The 5,768-nt window shown below is 37.7% G+C and overlaps 1 protein-coding gene across 1 annotated transcript in view; it reads right to left on the bottom strand.

Moving 5' to 3' along the window:
- LOC115241833 (nuclear receptor coactivator 2-like) overlaps window positions 1-5,768 on the bottom strand; it is a 143,490-nt gene that overhangs the window by 24,928 nt on the left and 112,794 nt on the right. The window lies entirely within an intron of this gene.

Below are 5,768 nucleotides of genomic sequence, written 5' to 3' on the forward strand. Positions count from 1 at the left end.
GTGTACAAAGCAACTCCGCGCGAGCGAAATGATGTTTAAGGTCCATTTACACTTGCCCGTTTTGTATCCCGTATCGCACCCGATACTATATTATATTCTATAAGGGACGAAATAAAATGTTTTTATTTTTGTAACCGCGCCATCGTTGACGATAAAATTTTAAAACAGAACAAATGACACCGAAGCGTACACATAAGTAAAGACAAATCTATGGCTTTTAACAAACGTGCGATCCTGAAATGGGGAAATAATCACACCCAATTCTGCCGAGGAACGCTAGGTATACGAACGTAACGGACAAGTGCAAATGGACCTTTAATCTTTTCCATCCAATGGAACGATGGTAGCATTTCCCTCACGACGTTCACGTTATGCGTGACGTGATAATGCGTGGAAACGACTGACTCCGCTTTTTGTGTATCCCACACACACGCATCTCGCATACACGAATGCTACAGCAAGTCGCTCAAGTGATGTCACGCTACGAGTAAAACGCTATGTCATTGCAATGCAAAATTTCATCAACGTAAAATCCTTTTTTTTTTTCTAATATTATCTTGTTTTATAGAAGAATATAAAGCAGCTTTATTTCCTTCATTTTGTACGACTGTATTTTCTTCAATTATCGAATTCATGTAAATCAAATGTTCAATTGAATACAACGTAAATTCCTCAATATGAAGAATATTATTATATGAAATGATATATTTTTTCATCTTAGATTCTTTCATTTTCGTGTAATAGGGTGTCTACTCAAATCTTGTGAAAAAAATTCCCTGATCTTCCAGGTGTTTTTGTTCAAAATTCCAGGTAAACAAAATATTTGAAAGATTTTTTGGTGTAACTTTATAAAACAAATTTTTTTATTGTATGCGTTTTTTAATGCTTTTCACTCATAGAGAAAAAAACGCAGAATCATTTAAGTTTCAGGTGCTAGATCTGCAAATATACTACTGAAAAAAATTGAATAACTTTCATATAAAATAAACATTTTTTCACTTGCATTGAGAGAGACAATTAACTATAAAATTTAAAAATTTTGCTAACTACAAGATTTTTATCATATGAGGGATCATTGATTCCATTAAATTTTAAAACAATAAATTATATGCATAGATTATATATCGTTGAAACGAATAAATATCCAGATTTCAATTCAAGCCATTCTCGTTCTCGAAAAGAAGAGTGCCTTTATTTCTCTCGCGGGGCTAAAAATTTACTTTACTCGGCGAATGACTAAGAGATCATACGAATCTCCGAGAGAACGGGGTACCGCGGTCGAAAGTGCGTGCGCGCGTGTGCGTGCGTGCGTGCACGCACGCTCGGTTTTTGTACTGTATACACAGTCCATTAGCCCTCGCGCGTCTGTTATCCGTCATTGCGTCAGACCGCTAACGAAACAACGACACCACTCAGGGAAGGGACTTAGGTAGTTGTCCGAGCCCGCAAGCAAGTCGTTTCCCAAATGTATAACGCGGTGAAAGCCGTACGTAACTCGATAACTCTCCTTGCCAAGTTTCTCGGTAATGTTAAAAAAAAAAATAAATAAATAAACGAAAAGAATAACACCCGGTATATTTTAACAAGCGAATGTTTCATGAGATTTTTCGTCGCTCGGCGAACTTTTTATCAGTGTTTTGCAATACTAATGATCTACACAGTTGGAAAATTCGTGTTAAATTTAACATAATTTGCATGTCTTAAACAGTCCACAGAAATTTTTATGTTAATTGAACATAATATGTATATGTCAAATGGTGACACTAATACTGTTAATATTTAATAATGTAATGCTAATATTTCAACACAAAATAAATGCAAACTTCATAGTAATTTGAAATAAATTCTGTGTAAAATCAACATATTTTTAATGATAAAATTAACTTATTGTTAGAAAAAAGTTATTGATGATCTATAGTCACTCTCACTCCTATTATAGAATAAAATCAACATTTTTTCTGTAAATTTTAACAAATAAATCCTGTCACTAATAATACAGAATATATCTATTGTGTAAAATTGAAAATATATGCATATCGTGTTATTTTTACATTTTTTTCAGTTGTTTTAATAATTTACCTTTTAAGTTCAATTAACTCAACAGCAATATGTTAAATTAACACATAAATGTGTTAAATATTTAACACAAAAATTTTTTTTTGACAAATAAATATAAATTTTCCAACTGTGTATGAATAAATAATTAATAAAGATTCCTAAATTTATAAAAATATATTAAAATATAAATCATATCTCCTGAAAATATTTTACGTTATTCCTAAATATTTTAATATTTTTTAAGTCGATTGAGACGAAGGAATGGAAATAAAAAGTTCAATATAAGCCGCTTACGCAGTATCTCTCAAATTGACGTTACGATTAGTGACACAATTACGTTACGCAATACCATCACCGTTAAAGAATCATCGAAACACTTTCTCCTCGCGGAAGATCGTTCCGTAAAAGAAAATAAGAAACGATTCAACACGCGTTTAAGATTATCTTTCCCTCGTTTCCATTATCACACACGCACACACACACACACACACACATACAATATTGCACAGCTTCATTATCATTCTCGACGCAATTTAAAGAAACGGCGTAAAAGCGCAAATAGAACGCATATTGTATCGGGTGTTCGCACGAAAAAAAATATATCAGCAACTCTGATTCTCTCTAATAAATCTTCGGAGAGTTCAATCTTCTTTTAAAAATCATTAAGTCTTAAAGCGGATACGCACACATACATAAACGCGCGCACATTTACAGGGTGTCTACTCAAATCTTATAAAAAAATTCCCTAAAAATTCCCTGATCTTCCAGATATTTTTGTTCAAAATTCCAGGTAACAAGAATATTTTAAGATTTTTTCGTGCAATTTCCTATAAAATAAGTTTTTTTACTGGACACGTTTTCTAATGTTTTACATTCACACGAAGAAAAAACACAAAACTACTTAAGTTTCATGTGCTAGATTTATAAATATACAGAAAAGAAAACTGAATAGTTTCGTGAAGATAAAAATTTTTAACTTGCATAATCTTTTTCATTTTTTATCACTAAAAATTAAATTAAAGAATATGTACTGCATATTCAATATTTTGTTAAGATATTGAATATATATAAACAGAGATAGATATACGCTTAAAATATATTTTAAACTCATAATTCACAATTTGCCTTCAACTGCTTACAATATAAAAGCAAAATTATCAAAGAGAAAATTTTTAAAAAAATTCCCTATAGATCCTAATAAAATTCCATGATGATTCCCTGATTTCTCCAGATACAAAAAAAAATCCCTGAGAATCCCAGGTTTTCTATATTTTTCCAGGGAGTAGACACCCTGATTTAATAATATTATAAATGCAGGATATGGATTTAAGTTCCTTTGTTCATTAAAAATGCAGCAATTAATATAAAAGATGGTACGTCAAATGACGTTCTTCGAGATTAAATTCTTCAAGAATCGATCCGTTTAAATCTCTAATTTACGAGAACACTTTAAGGGGGAATCGCAATGCCGCGAATTACTATTTCAGACGATCCAAATACGGCGTACTCTCGAAATTCCCGCGTTACCGGCCGGAATTCACGGTCGCGCGCGCGCGCGCGCACGCGCACGCGCGCGAGCGTGCGGAAAAGACGCGTCCTTGAGCTCGTATCTCGCGGCGACGATAGATCGCGCGGTTGTAATCGACGCGGCGCAATCTGCGAGAGTGTGGCGCACACATACACACACCGTACAATAATCGCACATACACCCCGTCACGCACACAAGATACTCGGAGCGCGTCTGCCGTGGCCTCGAAAAGTCGGTGACTCCGGGTCGGAGGCGCGCGGCCGAGTCCGACAAACGGTTCGCGTGTGTGTATGTGTGTGCGATGTTGCCGCTACTCCTCCACTGGAAGGCGGCGAGCGTGTATACGTGCGCACGAACACGTGGCTTACATATGTACATGTGTACGCATTTCTCTTGTCGAATCGCGTCGCGTCACACGTCGCCCGCGATAAATTCTTCTTCGGTCTGCATTTCCACGAAGGAGAGAAAAGGAAACGAGACACGGGACCATAAAACTCAAAGGGTTTTCACTCATCGGGTAGGAAGGAGGGGACACAGAGGGTGAGACTCAGATGACAGTCTCATGACGAAAGAGATAGAGATGGAGATAGATTTGAAGAATACCGGATCGATTAAGCGTGGAAGACAATGCTGAAGAGTCTATATGTATTTCGCACAAGGGTGCAACGTGTATTGAACCGTCCCTGTGCGACTCCTCCAGCCACGACGACACGAAGTCGTCGTCGCGAGCGAAATCTCTGACAGACCGATAAGCGAACGCCGAGATATCCAGGAGGGAAAGGAGGAGACGCTCACGAGATAAAGCGGATCGAAAGAGAGACGGTGACATTTATATATACATATATATATATATATTGTGGCTAGAAAATTTCAATCGACTCTACCTCGATCGCATCACCAGGGTCGCTGCGCATAACGCCACCGCGCAGATGACGTCACAGAATTCTTTCTCTCTCTCGCCTTCTCTTTCTCTCTCTCTCTTTTCCCCTTTCTCTCTCTTTCGCTCAGGTAGATCGAGTTGTAGCGGCGCCGTTTGGAAGGTTGGTTTCCTATTGGCCTCGGTGACATCACTCAAGGTCATGTAACAAGCTCTCGCTCGGGATAGGAGCAAAGCGATTTCTCCATGCTGCATGCGACGAACTCGGCCGTATCCGCATCCGATTCTGCGGATCCTTCCTCTTTTACTCAGCCGAGACGAGACGAGACACACGAGGACTTCTGTCAGCGCGCGACCTGTCAAGGGGGCTCGACAACACGTGCTCCTCCGCGAGTCGCAAGACTAACGTGCGCGCGGGCGAGAACGCAGACGGGAAGTCGATCCCGTCCTCTATCCTCCTTGCCCCTTCCCTATACCTTTTCGAGCAGTACTGTGTGCCGGTAGCGGCGACCGGCTCGAAAACGTCTACGGATAGATGGATGAATGCGAGCGCTTTCCTGCAGTCCGCGACTCCGAAACTCGGCCGCGCGCATGCGCATGCGCTCACGCGCGCGAAGCAGCTGAGCGCGCCTCGAGGACCGTATTCCGCCATGTGAAGATGAATATGTTATCGAGAATATCATTATCTCTTTGTTTTAGCTCAACTTGTCACGCTTAAATAGGTGTATGTTTATTCCTGAGCGAGAGAAACGCGATATATGCAAGAAATGTGATTAAAATAAACTCATCTGTTTCCTCTCGAATACTTCTATACTTTACTTTCATTTTTCGAATACAAACTGAATTTTTCGATTATATCATGAGTGACGTAGAATTTTAACGACAGATTCTACAGAAGAATTTAAGATCGATTTTTTCTATTTTTCTTTAATCCCCCCGCTGTTTTCTTTCTTTATAAAATTCTTTTAAATGTCATAATACGAAAAAAAAAAACTAAAGCTTCCGAAAAATTAAAATTTAATAAATAATTAATGGAAGTAGAAATTGCAATTAAGAGTCGGCGCGAATAAATTTATTAAGATATCTTTTAAATGTATATTTTTCTCACTTTAAATAAATAGAAATCGTACAAAAAGAAAGTACAACCACGAGCAGTAAACAATTAAAAATTTAAAAGCTTCGCACGTGAATTTTTTAAGAACACAGATTCTTATCTTTAATAGATTTTTTGTTCGAAATTTAATTTAAGGATTGAACAATATTAAAATAAATGGACCTCCCTTACCCCCCCACACCGTTTAGTAG

The sequence above is a fragment of the Formica exsecta genome, unplaced genomic scaffold (genome assembly GCF_003651465.1).
Source record: "Formica exsecta isolate Colony F162 unplaced genomic scaffold, ASM365146v1 scaffold512, whole genome shotgun sequence".
NCBI classification, from domain to species: Eukaryota; Metazoa; Arthropoda; class Insecta; order Hymenoptera; family Formicidae; genus Formica; species Formica exsecta.